This window comes from Aulostomus chinensis, chromosome 1 (genome assembly GCF_037954235.1).
Source record: "Aulostomus chinensis isolate RoL2024-O1b breed Wild chromosome 1, RoL_Achi_v1.0, whole genome shotgun sequence".
NCBI lineage: Eukaryota > Metazoa > Chordata > Actinopteri > Syngnathiformes > Aulostomidae > Aulostomus > Aulostomus chinensis.
Genome location: NC_141320.1, coordinates 36,026,528 through 36,049,071, shown reverse-complemented (window position 1 = coordinate 36,049,071; position 22,544 = coordinate 36,026,528). Strand labels below are relative to the sequence as shown.

At 42.8% G+C, this 22,544-nt stretch overlaps 3 non-coding genes across 3 annotated transcripts; 1 reads left to right on the top strand and 2 right to left on the bottom strand.

Annotated features, from left to right (window-relative positions):
* The first annotated feature begins 7,558 nt into the window (after positions 1–7,558).
* On the top strand, positions 7,559–7,631 carry trnar-acg (transfer RNA arginine (anticodon ACG)). The gene has a single exon. It is a non-coding gene; the product is annotated as a tRNA-Arg (tRNA).
* Positions 7,632–9,149: 1,518 nt separating this feature from the next.
* On the bottom strand, positions 9,150–9,231 carry trnal-uaa (transfer RNA leucine (anticodon UAA)). The gene has a single exon. It is a non-coding gene; the product is annotated as a tRNA-Leu (tRNA).
* Positions 9,232–11,255: 2,024 nt separating this feature from the next.
* trnal-cag (transfer RNA leucine (anticodon CAG)) lies at positions 11,256–11,338 on the bottom strand. The gene has a single exon. It is a non-coding gene; the product is annotated as a tRNA-Leu (tRNA).
* Positions 11,339–22,544: the final 11,206 nt, after the last annotated feature.

Below are 22,544 nucleotides of genomic sequence, written 5' to 3'. Positions count from 1 at the left end.
CAGCAGTGAGGTTCTGGAGCTCCTGGATTGCTCTTTTATTCTCATGTTCAAGAGTAGAAACTTGTTCCCTCAAATTTTGGTTTTCTGCCTGTGTGTTGTCACACAGAGACTGAAGCTGCTCAAGGGCAGCTTTCTTCTCAGTCAGGTCCTCCTGCTCTGTCAGCCTGAGAGATGGAGGAGCAGGATCACATTGACCAGGATCATTCAGTGGATAAATACAGCTCCTACTGAGATCCACCAGATCTCTGAATGCTCCAACGATACAATCCAATGGAGTCATAGCCTTCTGCCCTGGGTTGATCTGAAGATCTTGAGCCAAACTAAATCTCCTGGAACTGTCAAGTCTTTAAAGACCAAAACTGCCCCAGAAATGAGGAGTCTGGATTCTTTTCTAGAATGTGATGGCAATGACAGTCCTGCAGAGTGACATCACTGACATGACTGATGACTTCAGTCACATGACTGATGACTTCAGTCACATGACTGGATGACAGTGTAGATTCCAATGTAGAGGTTGGGGAAATAGTCTCTGAGAATCCAGCTTGAAGCCACGCCCTCTTTGTTCTTCAAAAACCCAAACAGCGACCATCAGTCTCCCTCCAATCCCGTACTTGGTTCAATGTTGCTGTTCCATTTTGCAGCAGTAGGTGTCGCTGTGATACCAGGTTCAGTTCAAGATTCCCAACTCCAGCTCATGTTGGTGACCTCAGTGGCAGGTAAAATGGTGCTTCAGTGGATCATGTGATCAACTCATGTCTGTCCTCACTGCTCCACAGGTCTGTCAAATGTTCTGTAAAATAGTTGGACCCAGCAGAGCTGCTAGATTAGGAGTTGATGGAGTCGCTGCAGATACCAGGGTCCAAAGTCCAGCTTGAACCTGGTTTGTGCAGTTCTTTGTCAAGCTAACAGCCATTCTTGTCACTGCCAAGCTAAAGTGACGTCTGTCAACAAAGGTCAACATACAAAAGGATATTTCTACTGGCAGTTCAAGATTTTGATCAAACTCCTTTTTCAGAGCTGGAACCTTCCTCTTGTGTCAGCTTCCTGTTCCCATCTCTATGGTAACGGTCAGTTTTGACCCACGTCTTCAATCAGCTGTCAAATAAACTAAAACAGTTTTCTATCCTCCAAGTTGTTTCCATCTCTTGGTGACCTTGTCAGGCTTCCTTATCCATGGAAATATTGATTGATTGATTGATTGATTGATTGATTGATTGATTGTGTGTTTAGATGCATGTGTGACACTTCTGTGTGTTCTCTGCAGAGATGTTTCCTGCAGTTGAAGCACAATCCATTTGTCCTGCTGTCCTGACTGCTTGGGCAGACCTGACACCTCTTTCTTCTGGAACCAGATCCTGAGTGGGGTTGTGGCTGTGGCTGTTCTGGTTGGTGTTGAGGCAGGGCTGCTGAGGAGGATGCTGTTGCACTCTTGGTGGATGTGGGTCCACAACACAAATGCATTCTATGCAGACACATCAAGGATGGTCTTTGTTTGTTGTGTTGTTGTGCAGGTCGATGGGAGAACGAGGCTGATGAGAGTCCCTGAAGCTCCCATGACTGGGAGAGGAGCTGCTGGCAGTGTTGCTGACAGTGCACTTCTGACTTCAGGTTTGGCTCTGACTGTTGCTTTGTCATCTTATTTTGATAACTGGGTCTAAACCAATCCTTATGATTTTATAATTCAGTGAAAAACATTTTTTTCTTTTATTTTGTTGAACTAGAGGTTCCTGACAAAGTCAAATATCCTTGATACAATAAACAAATTGATGTGGTTCTTTGATGCATTTAAATCCTAAAACAGGTCCCACAGGAGGAAGGTTAAATCATGTGACCATCATCATAACAGCTGTTGACCTTGTTTAACTAGTTGGTGGTGCTAAATACCACCAGCTTGCTAACGTTAACTAGCTAACGTAGCCAGCTAGCTAATATTATTTTCTAACTTCAGGCCTAAATTTGGGATTGACTGTTAAAATTGTTCCCCTCACCTTTGTAACACCAGGTTGTGTCTTGATGATGTCACTGTCACTGCCTTTCTGATTCTAAAATATAAATGCATCCAAAATAAAAATGTCAAACTGCCCCTCCATGGAAACATCATATTTAATATACTGCAATATTCTTTTCCAGTGTACTACACTATATTTTTGTTTTATCAGAGAGGCTTTAATGTCTGTCTTTGATCTCTTAACTCTGACTCTGATGTCATTGGTGGTGACTGAATTCTACCCCCTGACAGACTGGGAAGGCTCATATTGGCGATGGATCCATGAAGGAATGAAGGTCTTTTTTCAAAGTAACTTGTTATTTTGTTCTTGGTTGTCATGGTGACTCGTGGTATCGGGGCTCCATTGATGATGTCATTTTGTGGTGGTTGTGCACTTGTGACACTCAAGGTGAACACACTCACAGCTGATTGGACCAACTCAGATCAGCTGTTCTGAACCTGATACTCAGAGTTTCCATCTCAGTGTCAACTCAGGAGTGACTGAGGAGAAGAGTTTCAGAACAGCCACAGTTGGGGGACTTCCATCCAGCAGCCATTTTCTATCCCTGTAAGGGAGTGAAGGGATCTGGAGCTGCTGGGTTCAGGTGGATCCAGAACACAAGATGGAGGTCAGTCAGGACCCCAGAAGGAGACCAGCATCTGGAAGGTGAAGATGCTTTAATCTGACACCATCGTGTCAACAGTTCTGAAATCAGAACAAAAATAAACAGTAGTATTTCCACCTGCTACTCCTGCAGATATTCAAGTGAACAGGAACACAGATTCATGCTCAACTTCTCCTGTGTGTTCATCCACAGTCACCAAACAACAACCAAACCAGACAAAAGGGGGTTTGCTAGCATGGCGATCAGCTGTAGTTCACCCATCTTATCCAGGTCACATGGCTCAGGGATAGCATGGCCATCTGGTAACAAAAGGGGGCTTGCTAGCTTGGTGTGCTGAGGTAGAATGGCTCTGTTTAAATTGAGTCCATTTACCATTTCTTTCCCGGCTTCCTCTAGCGGTGCTGTCATCCCTTCCTGTGACTGCAGGAGGGAAGGGGTCCCCCTTCAGAATCAGTTTGATGTCATTGTTACTTCCTCTTCAACATGCCTTTAGCAGACCAACTCACTAACTAGCTCAGTGAGGCGGTGTGGCCGAGTGGTCTAAGGTGCTAGCTTAAGGCTCCAGTCTCTGAGGAGGTGTGGGTTCAAATCCCACCACTGCCATCATGTCCCAGGGCTCTGGAGAGGTGTGGCAGGTCTCTCCCAGCCTCTCTGTGCTGGAGGTGTTGGCTGCTTTTATCACTCTGGGAAGAAAATGTCCTGAACTTGAAGTGTTCTCCTCATCTTGAACTCTCCAAAACAACAATGTGCAGTAACGCTGAGCTGCCTTCAAGCCAACAACATGGGCACAGTGTACCCAGAGCCACAGGCTCCTCCCAGTATATGCAGCACTGCCAGTGACCTCTGCTCCAGTGTAACAGTGACTCTCCAAACTGAAGCTGATCCAGGACCAGCTCAGGAGGAGCCATGGAGCAGACAGGCTCTCTGATTTAATGCTGCTGTCTGTTGAGAGGAACATCCCAGTTGACTCCAACAAGGCTGCTGATGTCTTCAAACCCAGGACCAGAAGAAGAACCCTCCTCTGAGTCCACAGACCTGAGCACCGCTGCTCTGACTACCAGGTTACCTCCTGGTTATCAGGGTGAAGTCATGGTGAGGTGGTCAGTTGTTCCTGGTGTTTTATTCTAGAGGCCTGGCAGTTAAACACTGAATTAAATCATTTTAATTCTTTACATGAAGTTTCCTGCTGTTTAGCTGGAAATGTTTGACAACTTCCTCCATGCTGGTGCCCCATCACACACAACAGGTGCACTTGTCCTCTTTTCACCTCTGACCCTCAAACATTCCACCAGTGAACGTCCAGAAATTGAAGCATCAACAGTTCAGCAACAATGAATTCTTCAAATCACTTCTGAAATAAGAGATGAATCTTTACCTGCTGAGGCTTCAGAGCCAAATTGTGAACCTTCAACTCTCACATTCCTGTTCTTGTCTCAATCCTGCTCTCCTAAATCAAGGCCTGGTCAATAGATGGTAGAGCAGAGAGGAGCAGAGGAAGAGAGCTGGGACCAGAACCAAAGACATCAAGAGGGGATGAGGCTGATTGATACTCTAAATTGACTGTAGGTGTGACTGTGAGAGTGAATGGTTGTCTGTCTCTATGTGTTGGCCCTGTGATGGACTGGTGACCTGTCCAGGATGAACCCCGCCCCTCGACCAATGTCAGCTGTGATAGGCTCCACCCCCCCTATGAACCTTAACAGATAATCAGTGGAGAAATGGAAATTTAGCTGCTATGTTGAATCAGAAAAACCTTTTGAAGTCTACTTTTGCTTCAGTCAGAAAGGAGACTGTTGTTAACTCACAATGGTTTGTGATTCTGGAGGAAGACAAATTTCCTTTTGAAATCCTTTTTAACAGACACACATTCCTAAAGGTAAGGGTTTATTTTGTTCCTTTCTTTGAGCAGAGGATGGTTTTGATCCATCAACCTCTGGGTTCTGGTCCCAGCTCTCTTCCTCTGCTCCTCTCTGCTCTACCATTGACTGAACAGGCCTTGATTTAGGAGACCAGGATTGTGACAAGAACAGGAATTTGAGTTTCAAATGTTTCCCAGTTTGGCTCTGCAGCAGGAGGTCTTGTAGAAACAGGGACTGACCTGACACCAGCTCCCTCTGGAACAATGGTTCATTCATTCATCGGTGCCAGGAGGCCTAAAAACACAGGACACCAATTAAATCCAGGACCTTGGAGCCTGAACTGAAACTCCATCACACCGTGGCTCTGCTGGGGCTCCCACAGGTGAGTGAGGCTGAGCTCCAGTCTGCTCTGAGGAGGCAGCAGACATCTGCACCACTCAGAGGTTTGGTTGGTGTCTTTGACAAAATCCCAACAAACTAAAATCCTGTTGAAGCAGGAAGTTCTAGTTGAACTCTCATCCACGTCACATGACCAAGAAAACCTCCTCTTTCATTCAGACCAGAACAGACAAACATAGAAACATTGTTTCAGCTTCTGATCAAACAATAACAAGTTCTTGATTGTTTGCCATGTTCTATTAATCAGACTGATGATCTCTGGATGTTCTAGGAGGGGGGTCTGTTTCTGATGAAGCCTGTTTGGTCTGGGGGGGTTAAGATGGTGGGGCTGTTTCAGTTCTAGTGCTGAAGGCTTTCACCATGACAGTCAGACTCTCCTCTGTCCTTCATGGTCCCTCAAATGTGCAGTGTGGACCTCACACACTAAATTTAGCCTGAAAACTCTTCATGAAAAGCAGGTGCCTCAGAGTCTCTGTGGTGCAATCGGTCAGCGCGCTCGGCTGTTAACCGAGAGGCTGGTGGTTTGAGCCCACCCAGGGACGATGAACAGGCTCTACTGGTGCTTAGGAGTCGCTGTGTTAATGATCTGAATGTGGACGGACAGATTGACCCTCCACAGTAGACACCTGTGACAGATCTCTTGATGAGAAGTGTTAAATTTAGTCGTCGTGTGTCATGCAGTGTGGAGGAGGCCTGCTGGCTGTGGGTAAAGTGGGGCTCAGAGTTTGTGGAGTCGGCTCTGGAATGAAGGGGGTCACTGTTTGGTTCTCAGATGCTCCAGCTCAGGTTAGCGAGGTGGTGGAGAAACCAGTGAGAGCTCTGCCAGCTGGAGCCTCTTGGGTCACGGGAGGCTTCACTCCTGGAGGTGGAAATGATGAGGAGTTTTAAAATCTGCTCCTCTTTCACGCTGACTTGTTTTCTTGGGTTCCCTCTTTCATTCATGTGTGATTTTAGTCTCAGCTCTCTAAACCTGAACGGAGCCAGAACCCATTTTAAAAGAGCTGCTCTTTTAAACTCCTGGAGATCAAGAGGATCCTGCCATGTTTGTCCAGGAGACCCACAGCACAACAGTCAGTGAATGGGGATGCAGGCAGGCTTTTAATGGGGGTCATTTGAAGTCCCAAGTCCAGTTGGAGCAGAGGGTGGAGTTTGATTCTCCAGGAGGTTTTTGTTGTTGTTTTTTTACCAGTTTCTTTTGGTTTGGAGGAAATCATTCCAGGTGTTTGAAAGAAGGTGAGAGCAACTTTGGAAAATGTTCAACTTGTGTTTTTAAATGTCTTTGCACCAACAAATGGTGGACAGGACAGCTTTTGAGACATTTTAATGCCACTGTTCAACAGTGAATCTGCTGGTTTCCTGTTTTTAGGAGCTGATGGGAGCTGCACAGAGAAGCTCTTTGAGACAGGAACCATTCAGAGCTCCACCCTGCTTCTTCCAGCAGGATCCACAGATCCACCAACACACCAGCTGTTTGATGTGTGTAGGCTTTTGACCAGGATTCCTGGACAGCACAGCTGGACTCACTCAACAGCTAACTTGTTAGCACCGACTAGACAGGAGCGCTTCTATGGTTTTACTCAGTGGTTCAATGTTTTTAAGAGATGTCCCATTCAGCCTGTGGGTTTGAGTGATCACTCTTCAGTCTCCTGTTCTGTTTTATTAAAATATTCATTTAAAAGCTCCTGAGAGAGAGGGGGGGGGAGATAGAGGGAGGGGGGGAGACAGAGAGAGAGAGAGGGAGAGGGGGGGTAGACGGAGAGAGGGGGGAGACAGAGAGAGAGGGAGAGAGGGGGGAGACAGGGAGAGAGGGCGGGAGGGAGGGAGAGAGAGGGGGGAGGGAGAGAGAGGATCAAACTGATCTCAAACTTGACTTCAAAATTCTCTGATTATAATCATTTTTACTCCTTGATAGATTCATCACTACAGTGTCATAGAGGGTCCATTACTATTGCAGTATATTAAAGAATATAAGAACGAGGTTACCATTCATGTAAATATAATATTTCATGTATTGCAGTATATTTTCAAAGATATAACACTTTAATTTTTTTAATAAGAGAGACTTTAATGTGAGACTTTAATGTCTGTCTTTGATCTCTAACTCTGACTCTGATGTCATTGGTGGTGACTGAACTCTACCCCCTGACAGACTGAAGGCTCCTATTGGTGATGTCATCATAAATACATGAAGGTCTTGTTTCAATGGTATAACATTAAAGCTCATCTTAGTAAAACAATCAAGTTACCTGAACTAAATTCTTGAAAAAATGACTGTCACTGACTTAAATGAATCAAATCTACTTCAAAGTTCCTTCTGTTGTCATAAGTCGGCCATTTTAAGTGTACTTGTAGTTCCAGAACATTCCAAGAGGAGATGATATGAATCGTTTTGTTAGATGAACTCAGTTCCTCTGCTTTGATGTTGGTGGACCGAGGGGAGTTTGCCTGAACCTGCTTGGACCTGCTGGCTCCTGCTCAGTCCCTCACTCAGCCTCACTCAGCCTCAGCAGCACCGCTCCACTGAGGCCTGATTCAGGTTCCTAGCAACCAAATAGGAGGAGAGCTGAACCTTCTTGCTGGGAGGCCACAGTGCTGACCACTGCACCATTGTGTCCCCTGAAAATGCCACCATGTTGTTGGGGTTTTCTGTAACAGCAAGCAAACATGAACACAGCAGCTTCTTCACAGGGCTGGTGGTGCAATGGATAACGCGTCTGACTACGGATCAGAAGATTCTAGGTTCAACTCCTGGCCAGCTCGCTTTGAACTTTATACTGAGAAGATGAAGTGAGAACCACTGATCAAAGTCACTGAAGTCCTCCCAGGTTTCCTCCTTGTCTGCTGGAAACATGAACACATGAATGATCCTGCTGCCTCTCATGTTAAGCTGCACTTGACAGTGACAGCAGGAGAACAAAAATCCCAGTGTGTCATCAACATTTCCTGTCAAATCAATGATAGAAGCTGTTGAATTTCAAAATGAGAAAAAATGAACACCAGAGCACTGGAGAGGAGCACAACACTTCTTTGCTTCCTGGCCACTCTCATGTCTGTCTGTCCATCTGGAGTTGGGGGGAGGAGCTTCACATGTTTTTTCTTTTTTTAAAAAGGGAATGTCATGACTTCCTCTGTATGTTAGAATATGAACGACTAAAAATGTTCATCCACAGTTTAAAGTTAGAATTCAATTTAAAGTAAGAAAAATCTTCCCTCTTCAATCCTGTCACTCAGTGTTTCAAACAAATTCTACTGTTCAACAGTTCAAGTGTTTCGAATGAAGCTGAATGTTCTCCTCTACTTTCCTCAATTGTGTTTCTTTAATGTCCTCCTGAGATCAAAGACAGAATTCTAGCTACTGTCAAAGCCCTGATGACATCATCAGGAATTCTGACCTGTCCAGGGTGAACCCTGCCTCTTGAACAATGTCACCTGGGATCGCCCCCCCCCCCCATGACCCTTAAAGGACAAGAATAGAAAGTGGATGGAGGGATGGACTCAACACTGAAATCAGCTGATCTGATCCACATTCTAATGTTTCCTGTCCCTCTTTAGGAGTCAATGAGAATAGTAGTGTATATAATAATGTATATCCAACCTTGTAGTATCTTTCCAAAGCTTTTAGTATTTCTTCTTGTTTCTACTTGTAGTTTTAGTGTCTGGATCTTTTCTTTTGATGTCCTGCTGTCTGCTCTTTGCTTTTGGAGCTTCCTTCAACAACTACCAGGCCTCCTGGGTACTGTAGGAAACATGGTCAAGTTCTTCTGACTTCTCCAGGAACGTCCTGCTCACATTGGTCTGTCTTCATTTTGACTCCTCCCACTGCCACAGTGACCAGCCTTTATACTCTTGGTGACTGGGGCCCTGGTTGCTGCAGGCCTCAACACCAGCCTGTGGTTGTGAGCAGGGCAGAACAGAACTGACAGTATCTCTCATGGAGGACCTGGGTCAGCGCCTGGTGCCAGCTGGGGCACCGCTTTAACCTGGACCCCTGGAAGATCTTCTCCAGGAACTCGCCTTTTTCAATCGAAACAGCGTGAAACTTCAAGTAAAGAATTAAAATTATTTAATTCACAATGAAGCCTCTGTCAAAAAACAAAGGAACAACTGACTACCTCACCATGATCACCAGGAGGTAACCTGGTAGTCAGAGCAGCAATGCTCAGGTCTGTGGACTCAGAGGAGGGTTCTTCTTTTGGTCACAGGTTTGAAGATCTGAGTGGAAGAGAGAGGAGAGGCTGTGAGAGACCTGCCACACCTCTCCAGTGACCTGGAACATGATGGCAGTGGTGGGATTTGAACCCACGCCTCCTCAGAGACTGGAGCTTAAATCCAGCGCCTTAGACCGCTCGGCCACACTACCTCACTGAGCTGTTCTCTGAGTTGGTCTGCTAAAGGCATGTTGAAGAGGAAGTAACATAATGATATCAAACTGATTCTGAAGGGGGACTCCTTCCCTCCACGGTCACAGGAAGTGACAACAGCGCCGCTAGAAGCAGGAAAGAAATGGTAAAAGGACTCAGTTTGTACAGAGCCTTTCTACCTCAGCAGCACTCAAGGAGCTGAACAATGTCCTCTCATTCACACACACTCACACACTGATGCTGAAGGCTGCCATGCAAGGAGCCAACCTACTCATCAGAAGTATTTAGGGGTTCAGTATCTTACTCAAGGACACTTTGACATGGTCACTGGAGAAAGTGAGGATCAAACCAGCCACCCTTTGGTTGCCAGACGGCCACGCTACTCTTGAGTCATGTGACCTGGATAAGATGGTGAACTACAGCTGATCGCCATGCTAGCAAACCTCTTTTGTTTGGTTTGGTTGTTGTTTAGTGACTGTGGATGAATACACAGGAGAAGTTGAGCATAAATTTGTGTTCCCTGTTCACTTGAATATCTGCAGGAGTGTGAGGTGGAAATAATACTTGGAGGAGAATGAGAGTTCAGTCTCAGCGCTATGACCTGTGCTGACACTAAAACATGTCAGCCCACAGAACAAAGATGGCAGTCCTCTGGGAGAGCAGGTACACCACACATACATGAAGAAACCCTACAGGAAACAAATATGTTGCCAGAGACTTTTACTCTGTTTTTGTTGTTTACCAAAGTACAGGATTGGAGGGAGACTGATGGTCGCTGTTTGGGTTTTTGGAAAACAAGGAGGCTGTGGGTTCAAGCTGGATTCTCAGAGACGATTTCCCCAACCTCTACATTGGCATCTACACTGTCATCCAGTCACGTGACAGAAGTCATCCAGTCACGTGACTGAAGTCATCCATTCATGTCAGTGATGTCACTTGGCAGGACTCTCATTGCCGTCTCATTCCAGAAAAGAATCCAGACTCCACCTGTGGCTCCATGATAACTGAGGGACCTCTGGTTGGAGGCTGGACGATGATGTTTGGACTGGAAGGAAAACTCCTTGTCCAAATTCCATTGTGTTCAAGTTTAAAGTCCCACAATCAGAAGTAGCTGAATCTGACAGGTGGAGGTTTGGAACTACAAGATGGTGATGTTTTCTTGACTTGATGCTCTGACTGTCAGGGTGGATGTCAGCTTCTTCTGCTGCTGCATCTGAGTGGCTATGATTGGAGGTTTTACCCTCCAAGGTTGTTTGGTTCCAGGGGACATTTTAAAATTCCAGTCCCCAACCTGGGCTGTTCTGAAACTCTTCTCCTGAATCACTCCTGAGCTGCAGCAAGAACAAATACCAGTGCCAACCAGATCAACTTCATGGCTGCTAACAGCCTCAGACACTTGATTTCCATCAATCTGGAGCCAAGAAGGCCCTCACCTGTGGTTCTCCTCCAGGAGGGTCCAGGTTCTGCCATTGGGGCTCCTGGTGCCACTGCCAGAGAGCCTCAGCTGCACACTGCAACATTTCAAAAGGAGATTGACATTCCTTCAAATGTCCTGACATCTGATTCCAATGGTTCTGTTCCATCTTTATATTTTAAAATGAATCACACAATGAAAGCTGCCTCAGCTGGTTTAAGAGAGAGAACAAGCTAAGAGATCTGAAACCAGTAAAATATGCTTTTCTGTGTGCAAACTAGTGAGGGGCATGGAAGGATATTTTACCACCAATACAGAACCCAGACTTTAGTCATGTGATGAGATGGCGACTCTGATTATGAAGTTAATGGACAAAATGTGAATTGAAAGAAAACACATTCCTTCAGCAGACTTTGATCCAACATTGAAGTTAGAGTTTGGTGGCTGCTCCATGTTGGAGGAAACCAGGCGATGTTGGGACATCACAGGGAAGCTCCTTTGCCTCCTCTGCTGCCAGTTCAACCACTCACTCCCATCAGTGAAGAGCAGCTTCAACTGGGTTTGGAATTTACCATTGTGGATGCATAGGAATGTGGAGAAAATGTCCTTTGTCAGAAGTGGGATTCGAACCCACGCCTCCAGGAGAGACTGCGACCTGAACGCAGCGCCTTAGACCGCTCGGCCATCCTGACAGACACTGACAGCTGCAGACTGAATTAATTCACTGACAAAGTAGAATTTTTTTCCACAGGAGCTACTGGCTCCTTAGTTGTTACATTTATTGTTAACATTAAACACACAGTCTGAGTTCATGGCAGTAAGAAATGAACCAGAACATTTGAACCACGTAACATCTCTTGATCAGTTTGTTACATGGGACACATTCCAGACAGGAAGGTCCTTCTGAGACTTGAACTCTGATCACTGGATCCAGAGTCCAGAGGGCTCACCCTTCCACCATGGAACCAAACACAAGGAGGACGTTCCTCTAAATACCACTTGACATCACCTGCAATCAACCTGTTGATATTTGGAGGTTCATCTTGCTCTTGTTCCAGACTACATTGGCAAAAGGAACAAGAACCACAAGGAAATCATGGAACTCCAGATTTATTCAGGACTTTCTAACTCCATTGTATGACCTGGGAGCAAAGACTGGCCAGGCCTTCCTTAATTTATCAGTTAATTACTGCTTCAACAAACATGCCACTTAATTAAGTCACCAGAATTTCTCTCATTGAAAAACCCACCAGCCTGATTTCTTGACATGACATGAAAAATTCTCCAAGAACCCACAGTTGGGTGGAAAGATACCAGGTTAACCAGGAGGAGTCCTGTTCCTGAACCATGGATGGAACAAAGTCCACTGGAAAACTCAGCAGTTCCTGAGTGCCAGATCCATCCGGGAGCTTGGGTCTCCCCTTGACTGTGGTGATCCATGAGATCAAGGAGGACAGAGGAAAGAAGGATCCTGTTGGAGATCTCCTCCCTTCTTCCTCCACTTCACTACTACTTGGATGTCAGGAATATGAGGTACTTTACTCAAATGAGGTATTAGGAGTTTCCTGTTTGACAAGAAGGAAGTCAGAGGTTCATACCTCACTTGTTGGTGGTGCCCTCAACCTGCTGAGAGCATCACTTAGTTCTCTACAGAGAAACATGGCAGCTCTGCTGAAGGCTGCAGGAAACCTGCTGGAACTGAGACTTGGACTCAGGTCACTGGATTCAAAGTCCAGGGTGCCAACAGCTCCACCAGGGCATCTGTGCTTTACTTACCGTGTAAAAAAGGACCACAGTGGTCGTCTGGTTTTAATTTAACAAACAAATACGGTTGAAAACTTTGAGACAGTGACACAGGGCTCTTATTTGAAGGGCCATGGGATGGGAAATATCCCAGACCTCTGAGATCAGAGCGCTCACTTTGATCTCAGGGTCCTGACTTTGGGGGTTCTTCCTTTGGTCTTCAAATACTTGTGGTTTTTATTGGCAGAACTTTCAACTTGCATGCAAAAAGAGAATCACAGTCAATGTAAACCCAGCAGACAGTGTTTATTTCTAATAAATCAGACAATCGCACAAATGAGAATGAAAGGAAAAAACAATAAAATGTTTAAAATCCTTCTCCACTCTAAAGCTTTTTAAAGTTCATTTGAAGGTTCAAAGGTGGAGGTGAGGAGGTCACCCTGATCCTCCCTGTCGTCACTGCCAGGATTCTTTCTTCTGGTGCTGTGGTTCTTCTGATGAAGGGGGCGTGATGTTTGCTGTCTCAGGCTCCACCAAATGTCCTCTTTAGGACGCCACAATGTGGCCTCTTCACTGCTCCATCTTCCCTGCATCGGAGACACCAGGGTTCCTCCTGGTGCCGACCCCATCGTCCTTCTACCCAATGGTGTGGCCATGGATCCTCAGAGGAGGCTGGGATCCTTCTTCTCATCAGAGCCACAGTTTTTCCTGGAGGGAACAACAGGAGCTTTGTTGTAATGTTTTGCTCGGTGTTTCCTGCTCAGAGCGTCAGGATCTGTGACGCCATCTTGTGGTAGGGGGTCATCATCTTGTTGTGTGGTAGTGGATTCATTGATCTGCTGTTTCAACACATTCAAGTTCATTATCCTACAAGTCAAAGTACATTTGGTGTGGAGTTTTAGTTTCTGGCCTCAATCATAACGTGTGCCTTTCTTCTTCATGAACATTTCTCAGCTTTGTAAGTTTATTCTAGTTTTTCTTCCTCACTTTTCTATTCCATTGTTGTTGAAGATTCTACTGCAGGTTGGAGTTCCCTGTTGACTGAAGCAGAAACAGGAACAACAAGCTGGAGGCTGTCAGAGCTCCAAGTTGGGGGCTGATATTAAAGTAGGAGATGAACACATCCAGGTTAGCATCCCTCTCAGAAGCTGCTACTTTAGCTCTTCAGGATACAGCAGCCTAGCATAGCTTCATCTGGCCAGTTAGTGGCCCACTTTGATGTCTGGGATATCAGGTTCAAGGTTCTTCACAGCTCTGAATGAAGGCTTTCTGAAGTGTTAACCAGTACTCCAGTTGTAAAAAACAATCAGGGGGGATGGTAGATTTTGATGTTTAGGAACAGATCATTTGTGCTGATGACAGCGCATCAGGTGAGAGACCAACAGTGTACCCTTACTCCTCTCAAACAACATGCATGCTATGGATATTACTTGTCTGCTACTCCTGTCATTGATCTTGACCAAGCCCCCAGGCTGACACTGCTACCACTGCTCCTACATAGTGAGAGTCAAATGCAGAGGACATTTTCCCACCGGGTGCAAGGGCAACTTCATAATCATGCTACCTATAAATCTGGGAATTCTTCTATATTTTGAAACAAAACGTTCTCAAGTCAAGTCCATTTTAATGAAAGTGCAAGAGCAAAAGAATGAAACAAATGTACTGTGGCAGGATGGCGCTACACTCCCCACCATGAGGGGCAGTGTGGCAGACGATAGTGAGTGGTCACCTAGAAATAGACCTGGTCCAACCCTTCTCCGTCCTTTCCACTTCCTCTCCCTCCTTTACGGAGCCGACAGCCGTGCGTGGTGGCGTCTCGCTGGTCAGCAGATCGGTTACAAACAAAGGTACCTCAAAACCTCAAAATAATGCTACAGTGATGTCGGAAGAATTGCTAATGAACTCAAAATGATGCTAACAGTAATGGAGGAAGAGTTGCTAATAAACCTCAAAATAATGCTACAATGATGTTGTAAAAATTACTAATGATCTCAAAATGATGCGACAGTGATGTCGTAAGAATTGCTAATGAACTCAAAATGATGCGAAAAGAAATGTAGTGAAAGTTTCGAATAACCTTAAAGTGATGCTGACAGTCATGTAGTAAGAGTTGCTACGAACCTCAAAATAATGCTACAGTGATGTCGGAAGAATTCCTAATGATCTCAAAATGATGCGACAGTGATGTCATAAGAATTGCTAATGAACTCAAAATTATGCGAACAGTAATGTAGTGATAGTTGCTAATAAACTCAGTGATGCTAACAGTAATGTAGTAAGAGTTGCTACAAACCACAAAATAATGCTACAGTGATGTCGGAAGAATTGCTAATGAACTCAAAATGATGCTAACAGTAATGTAGTGATAGTTGCTAATGAACTCAGTGATGCTAACAGTAATGTAGTGAAAGTTTCGAATAACCTCAAAGTAATGCTGACAGTGATGTAGTAAGAGTTGCTTCGAACCTCAAAATAATGCGACAGTGATGTTGGAAACATTGCCAATGATCTCAAAATGATGCGACAGTGATGGAGTGATAGTTGCTATAAACTCAGTGATGCTTTCAGTAATGAAGTGAAAGTTTAGAACAACCTCAAAGTGATGCTGACAGTCATGTACTAAGAGTTGCTACTAACCTCATAACAATGCAACAGTAATGTAGTAAGAGTTGCTACGAACCTCCAAATAATGCGAAAGTGATGTCGGAAGAAATGCTAATGATCTCAAAATGATGTGACAGTGATGTCGTAAGAATTACTAATGAACACAAAATAATGCAACAGTAATGTAGTGATAGTTGCTAATAAACTCAGTGAGGCTTACAGTAATGTAGTAAGTGTTTCGAACAATTTCAAATGATGCTGAAAGTCATGTAGTAAGAGTTGCTACTACCCTCAAAATAATGCTACAGTGATGTCGTAGGAATTGCTAATGAACTACAAATAATGCGAAAGTAATGTCGGAAGAATTCCTAATGATCTCAAAATGATGCGACAGTGATGTCGTAAGAATTGCTAATGAACTCAAAATGATGCGAACAGTAATGTAGTGAAAGTTTCGAATAACCTCAAAGTGATGCTGACAGTCATGTAGTTGGAGTTGCTTCGAACCTCAAAATAATGCGACAGTGATTTCAGAAGAATTGCTAATGATCTCAAACTGATGCGACACTGATGGAGTAAGAATTGCTAATGAACTCAAAATAATGCTAACAGTAATGTAGTGATAGTTGCTAATAAACTCAGTGATGCTTACAGTAATGTAGTAAGAGTTTCGAACAACCTCAAAGTGATGCTGACAGTCATGTAGCAAGAGTTGCTACGAACCTCAATTTAATGCTACAGTGATGTCGTAAGAATTGCGAATAAACTCAAAATGATGCTAGCAGTAATGTAGTGATAGTTGCTAATAAACTCAAAGTGATGCTGACAGTCATGTAGTCAGAGTTGCTACGAACCTCAAATAATGCGACAGTGATGTCAGAAGAATTTCTAAAGATCTCAAAATGATGCATAAGTGATTTAGTAAGAATTGCTAATGAACTCAAAATTATGCTAACAGTAATGGAGTGAACGTTTCGAATAACCTCAAAGTGATGCTGACAATCATGTAGTAAGAGTTGCTACGAACCTCAAAATAATGCGACAGTGATGTCGGAAGAATTGCTAATGATCTCAAAATGATGCGACAGTGATGGAGTAAGAATTGCTAATGAACTCAAAAGGGTGCTCACAGTAATGGAGTGAAAGTTTCGAATAAACTCAAAGTAATGCTGACAGTCATGTAGTAAGTGTTGCTACGAACCTCAAAATAATGCAACAGTAATGTAGTCAAAGTTGCTACGAACCTCAAAATATTGCGACAGTGATGTCGGAAGAATTGCCAATGAACTCAAAATGATGCTAACAGTAATGTAGTGATAGTTGCTAATAAACTCAAAGTGATGCTGACAGTCATGTAGTAAGAGTTGCTACAAACATTTAAATAATGCAACAGTAATGTAGTAAGAGTTGCTCCGAACGTCAAAATAATGCGACAGTGATGTCAGAAGAATTGCTAATGATCTCAAAATGATGCGACAGTGATGTCGGAAGAATTGCTAATGAACTGAAAATGATGCTTACAGCAATGTAGTGATAGTTGCTAATAAACTCAGTGATGCTTACAGTAATGTAGTAAGAGTTTCGAACAACCTCAAAGTGATGCTGACAGTCATTAAGTAAGATTTGCTACGAACCTCAAAATGTTGCGACAGTGATGTAGTAAGAATTGCGAATAAACTCAAAATGATGCTAACAGTAATGTAGTGATAGTTGCGAATGAACTCAAAGTGATGGTAACAGTAATGTAGTAAGAGTTGCTACGAACCTTTAAATAATGCAACAGTAATGTAGTAAGAGTTGCTACGAACCTCAAAATAATGCGACAGTGATGTCGGAAGAATTGCTAATGATCTCAAAATGATGCGACAGTGATGTAGTAAGAATTGCTAATGAAGTCAAAATGACGCTAACAGTGATGTACTTAAAGTTGCTAATCAACTCAGTGATGCTTAAAGTAATGCAGTACGTGTTTCGAACAACCTCAAAGTGATGCTGACAATCATGTAGTAAGTGTTGCTACGAACCTCAAAATATTGCGACAGTGATGTCGGAAGAATTGCTAATGAACTCAAAATGATCCTAACAGTAATGTAGTGATAGTTGCTAATTAACTCAGTGATGCTTACGGTAATGTAGTAAGTGTTTGGAACAACCTCAAAGTGATGCTGACAGTCATGTGGTAAGAGTTGCTACTAACCTCATAATGATGCTAACAGTAATGTGCTGATAGTTTCTAATGAACTCAAAGTGATGCTGACTGTAATGTAGTAAGTGTTTCGAAAAACTTCAAAGTGATACTGACAGTCATGTAGTAAGAGTTGCTACGAACCTCAAAATAATGCGACAGTGATGTCGTGAGAATTGGTAATAAACTCAAAATGATGCTAACAGTAATGTAGTGATAGTTGCTAATAAACTCAAAGTGATGCTGACAGTAATGCAGTAAGAGTTGCTACGAACCTTTAAATAATGCAACAGTAATGTAGTAAGAGTTGCTACAAACATTTAAATAATGCAACAGTAATGTAGTAAGAGTTGCTACGAACCTCAAAATAATGCGACAGTGATGTCGGAAGAATTGCTAATGATCTCAAAATGATGCGAAAGTGATGTAGTAAGAATTGCAAATGAACTCAAAATGATGCTGACGGTCATGAAGTGATAGTTGCTACTATCCTCAAAATGATGCTACAGTGATGTAGGAAGAGTTGCTACGAACCTCAAAATGATGCTACAGTGATGTAATTAAAGTTACTAATGATCTCAAAATGTTGCTGAGAGTGATGTCGTAAGATTTGCTATTAACCTCAAAAAATGCTACAGTGATGTAGGAAGAGTTGCTAACGACCTCAAAAACAATGCTACAGGGATGTAGGAAGAGTTGCTAATAACCTCAAAATAATGTGACAGAGATGTCGTCAGAATTGCTAATGAAATCAAAATAATGCTAACAGTAATGCAGTGAAAGATTCGAATAACCTCAATGATAATAATGAACTCAAAATGATGCTGACAGTGATGTAATGAGAGTATCTACTAATTTAAAAAAGATGCGAAAGTTATGTCATGAGAGTTGCTACTATCCTCAAAATGATGCTACAGTGATGTAGTGAGAGTTGCTTAAAACCTTAAAATGATGCTGACAGTCATGTAGTGAGAGTTGCTACTATCCTCCAAATGATGCTACAGTGATGAAGTGAGAGTTGCTTAAAATCTCAAAATAATGCGACAGTGATGTGGTGAGAGTTGCTTCTGTCACGACCCGGCTCAGAAATCGTGACATCGAAGGAGGGAGACGCGGACTAAACGTGACACACAACTAATAATTTATTATTAGTAACGCAAAATCAACACAAGGCAAACCATAACGTACAGTGGAGTGTGGTTATCAGTAGTGTCAGTGGTGAGTGCGAGTGTGTGCATGAGTGTACAGGGGGTGTATGTGTGCGGTGTGATGGATGCAGAGAACTAAACAAGACATAACTCAAGAAACACAACCATCGCTCCGACGTGGGCCAGGAGGAGTGAGCGAGAGACAACCGGCCAGGTTGGTCGCCTGCTTTATAGCTGGGAGACGCCGGGCCCAGGTGCTCCCAATTAGTCAGCAGCTCCGCCCCATGAAGCTCGAACCCGAGAAGGGAAGGAAGTCAAAAATAATGCAACGCCCCCATGCCCGTGACCATGGGGACGTGACACTACGAACCTCAATATGATGCTACAGTAATGTAGTGAGAGTTGCTACTAATCTAAGAAATGATGCTCCAGTGATGTAAAAAGAATTGCTTCAAACCTTAAAATGATGCTGACAGTCATGAAGTGAGAGTTGCTACTTTCCTCAAAATGATGCTTCAGTGATGTTGTGAGAGTTGCTTAAAACCTCAAAATGATGCTACAGTGATGTAGTGAGAGTTGCTACGAAGCTCAAAATGATGCTACAGTGATGTAGTAAGAGTTGCTAAAAATCTCAAAATGATGCTTCAGTGATGTTGTGAGAGTTGCTAAGAACCTCAAAATGATGCTCCAGTGATGTAATGAGAGTTGCTTCAAACCTTAAAATGATGCTGACAGTCATGAAGTGAGAGTTGCTACTTTCCTCAAAATGATGCTCCAGTGATGTAGTGAGAGTTGCTTAAAACCTCAAAATGATGCTAACAGTAATGTAGTGAGAGTTGCGACGAACCTCAAAATGATGCTACAGTGATGTGGTGAGAGTTGCGAAAAACCTCAAAATGATGCTACAGTGATGTAGTGAGATTTGCTACGAACCTCAAAATGATGCTACAGTGATGTGGTGAGAGTTGCTACGAACCTCAAAATGATGCTACAGTGATGTAGTGAGAGTTGCTACGAACCTCAAAATCATGCTCCAGTGATGCAGTAAGAGTTGCTTAAAACCTTAAAATGATGCTGACAGTCATTTAGTGAGAGTTGCTACTATCCTCCAAATGATGCTATAGTGATGTAGTGAGAGTTGCTACTATCCTCCAAATGATGCTACAGTGATGTAGTGAGAGTTGCTACTATCCTCCAAATGATGCTACAGTGATGTAGTGAGAGTTGCTACTATCCTCAAAATGATGCTACAGTGATGTAGTGAGAGTTGCTACTATCCTCAAAATGATGCTACAGTTATGTAGTGAGAGTTGCTTAAAATCTATAAATGATGCTTCAGTGATGTAGTGAGAGTTGCTAAAACCCTAAAAATGATACTGACAGTAGTGTAGTGACAGTTTCTGCTTAACTCAAAATAAAGCTACAGTCATGTAGTGAGAGTTGCTACGAACCTCAAAATGATGCCAAAGTGATAGAATGAGACTTGCTACTAACCTAAGAAATGATGCCACAGTGATGTGGTGAGAGTTGCAACTAATCTCAAAATGATGCCAAAGTGATGTCATGAGAGCTGCTACGAACCTCAAAATGATGCTAAAGTCATTTAGTGAGAGTTGCTAAAAATCTAAAAATGATACTGACAGTAATGTAGTGTGAGTTTCTGTTAACTCAAAATAATGCTAGAGTGATGTAGTGAAAGTTGCTACCAACCTCAAAATGATGCTACAGTAATGTTGTGACAGTTGCTAAAAACCTCAAACTGATGCTCCAGTGATGTAGTGAGAGTTGCTACTAATCTCAAAATGATGCTGACAGTGATGTAATGAGAGGTGCTACTAACCTAAGAAATGATGCTCCAGTGATGTGGTGAGAGTTGCTAAAAACCTCAAAATGATGATTACAGTAATGTATTGAGAGTTGCAACTCACCTAAAAATGATGCTGGAGTGATGTGGTGAGAGTTGCTAAAAACCGCAAGATGATGCAACAGTAATGTCGTGAGAGTTGCTACGATGCTCAAATGATGCTACAGTGATGTAATAAGAATTACCATTAACCAAACAAATGATGCTACAGTGATGTAGTGAGAGTTGCGACTAACCTCAAAATGATGCTGCTAGTGATGTCATGAGAGTTGCTCCGAACCTCAAAATGATGCTGATAGTGATGTCATGAGAGTTGCTACGATCCTCAAAATGATGCTACAGTGATGTGGTGAGAGTTGCTACGAACCTTTAAATGATTCTTCAGTGATGTAGTGAGAGTTCTACGAACCTCAAAATGATGCTCAAGTGATGTAATGAATGTTGCTACTAATTTAAAAATGATGCTAAAGTGATGTAATGAGAGTTGCTACGAACCTAAGAAATGATGCGACAGTGATGTAGTGAGAGTTACTAGGATGCTCAAAATGATGCTGACAGTAATGTAGTGAGAGTTGCTTAAAACCTAAAAATTGACGTTAAAGTCATGGAGTGAGAGTTGCTACGAACCTCAAAATGATGCAGTGATGAAGTAAGAGTTGACACTATCCTCAAATTGAGGCTACAGTAATGTAGTAAGAGTTTCTTCTTAACTGAAAATAAAGCTACAGTGATGTAGTGAGAGTTTCTTCTTAACTGAAAATAAAGCTACAGTGATGTAGTGAGAGTTTCTTCTCACATAAGAAATGATAATCAAGTGATGTAATGAGAGATGCTACGAACCTAAGAAATGATGCTACAGTGTTGTAGTGAGAGTTGCTACTAATGTCAAAATGATGCGGACAGTGATGTAATGAGATTTGATACAAACCTAAGAAATAATACTCCAGTGATATGGGGAGAGTTGCCAAAAACCTAAAAATGATGGTGACAGTGATGTAGTGAGATTTGCTACGAATCTCAAAATGTTGCTAAAGTGATGCATAAGAGTTGCCACTAACCTAAGAAATGATGCTGCAGTGATGTGGTGAGAGTTGCTACGATGCTCAAAATGATGCTAAAGTGATGTAATGACAGTTGCTACTAACCTAAGAAATGATGCTACAGTGATGTAGTGAGAGTTGCTACTGATCTCAAAATGATGCTACAGTGTTGTAAAGAGAGTTGCGACGAACCTCAAAATTATGCTTACAGTGATGTAGTGAAACTGCGACTAATCTCAAAATGATGCTTGCAGTGATGTCGTGAGAGTTGCTACGAACCTCAAAATGATGCGAACGTGATGTAATGAGAGTTGCTATTAACCTAAGAAATGATGCGACAGTGATGTAATGAGATTTGCTTAAAACCTCAAAATGATGCTACAGTGATGTAGTGAGAGTTACTACGAACCTCAAAATGAATCTGCAGTGATGAAGTAAGAGTTTCTGCTTAACTGAAAATAGAGCTACAGTGATGTAGTGAGAGTTGCTACTCATCTAAAAATTATGCTACAGTCATGTAATAAGAGTTTCTTCTCAAATAAGAAATGATAATCAAGTGATGCAATGAGAGATGCGACTAACCTAAGAAATTATGCTACAGTGATGTAGTGAGAGTTGCTACTAATGTCAAAATGATGCTTACAGTGATGTAATGAGAGTTGCTACTAACCTAAGAAATGATGCGACAGTGATATAGTGAGAGTTGCTAGGATGCTCAAAATGATGCTGACAGTGATGTAGTGAGAGTTGCTACTAAGCTAAGAAACGATGCTAAAATGATGTAATGAGAGTTGCTACAAACCTAAGAAGTGATGCTACAGTGATGTGGTGAGAGTTGATAGTAATTTCAAAATAATGCTAAAGCAGTGTAATGAGAGTTGCTACTTCCCTAAGAAATGATGCGACAGTGATGTGGTGAGAGTTGCTACGAACCGCAAAATGATGCTACAGTGATGTGGTGAGAGTTGATAGTAATTTCAAAATCACGCTTAAGTGATGTAATGAGAGTTGCTACTTTCCTAAGAAATGATGCTACAGTGATGTGGTGAGAGTTGCTACGAACCTCAAAATAATGCTACAGTGATGTGGTGAGAGTTGCGAGGAACCTCAAAATGATGCTACAGTGATGTAGTGAGAGTTGCTACTATCCTCAAAATGATGCTAAAGTGATGTAATGAGAGTTGCTACAAACCTAAGAAGTGATGCTACAGTGATGTGGTGAGAGTTGATAGTAATTTCAAAATAATGCTAAAGCGGTGTAATGAGAGTTGCTACTTCCCTCAGAAATGATGCTACAGTGATGTAGTGAGAGTT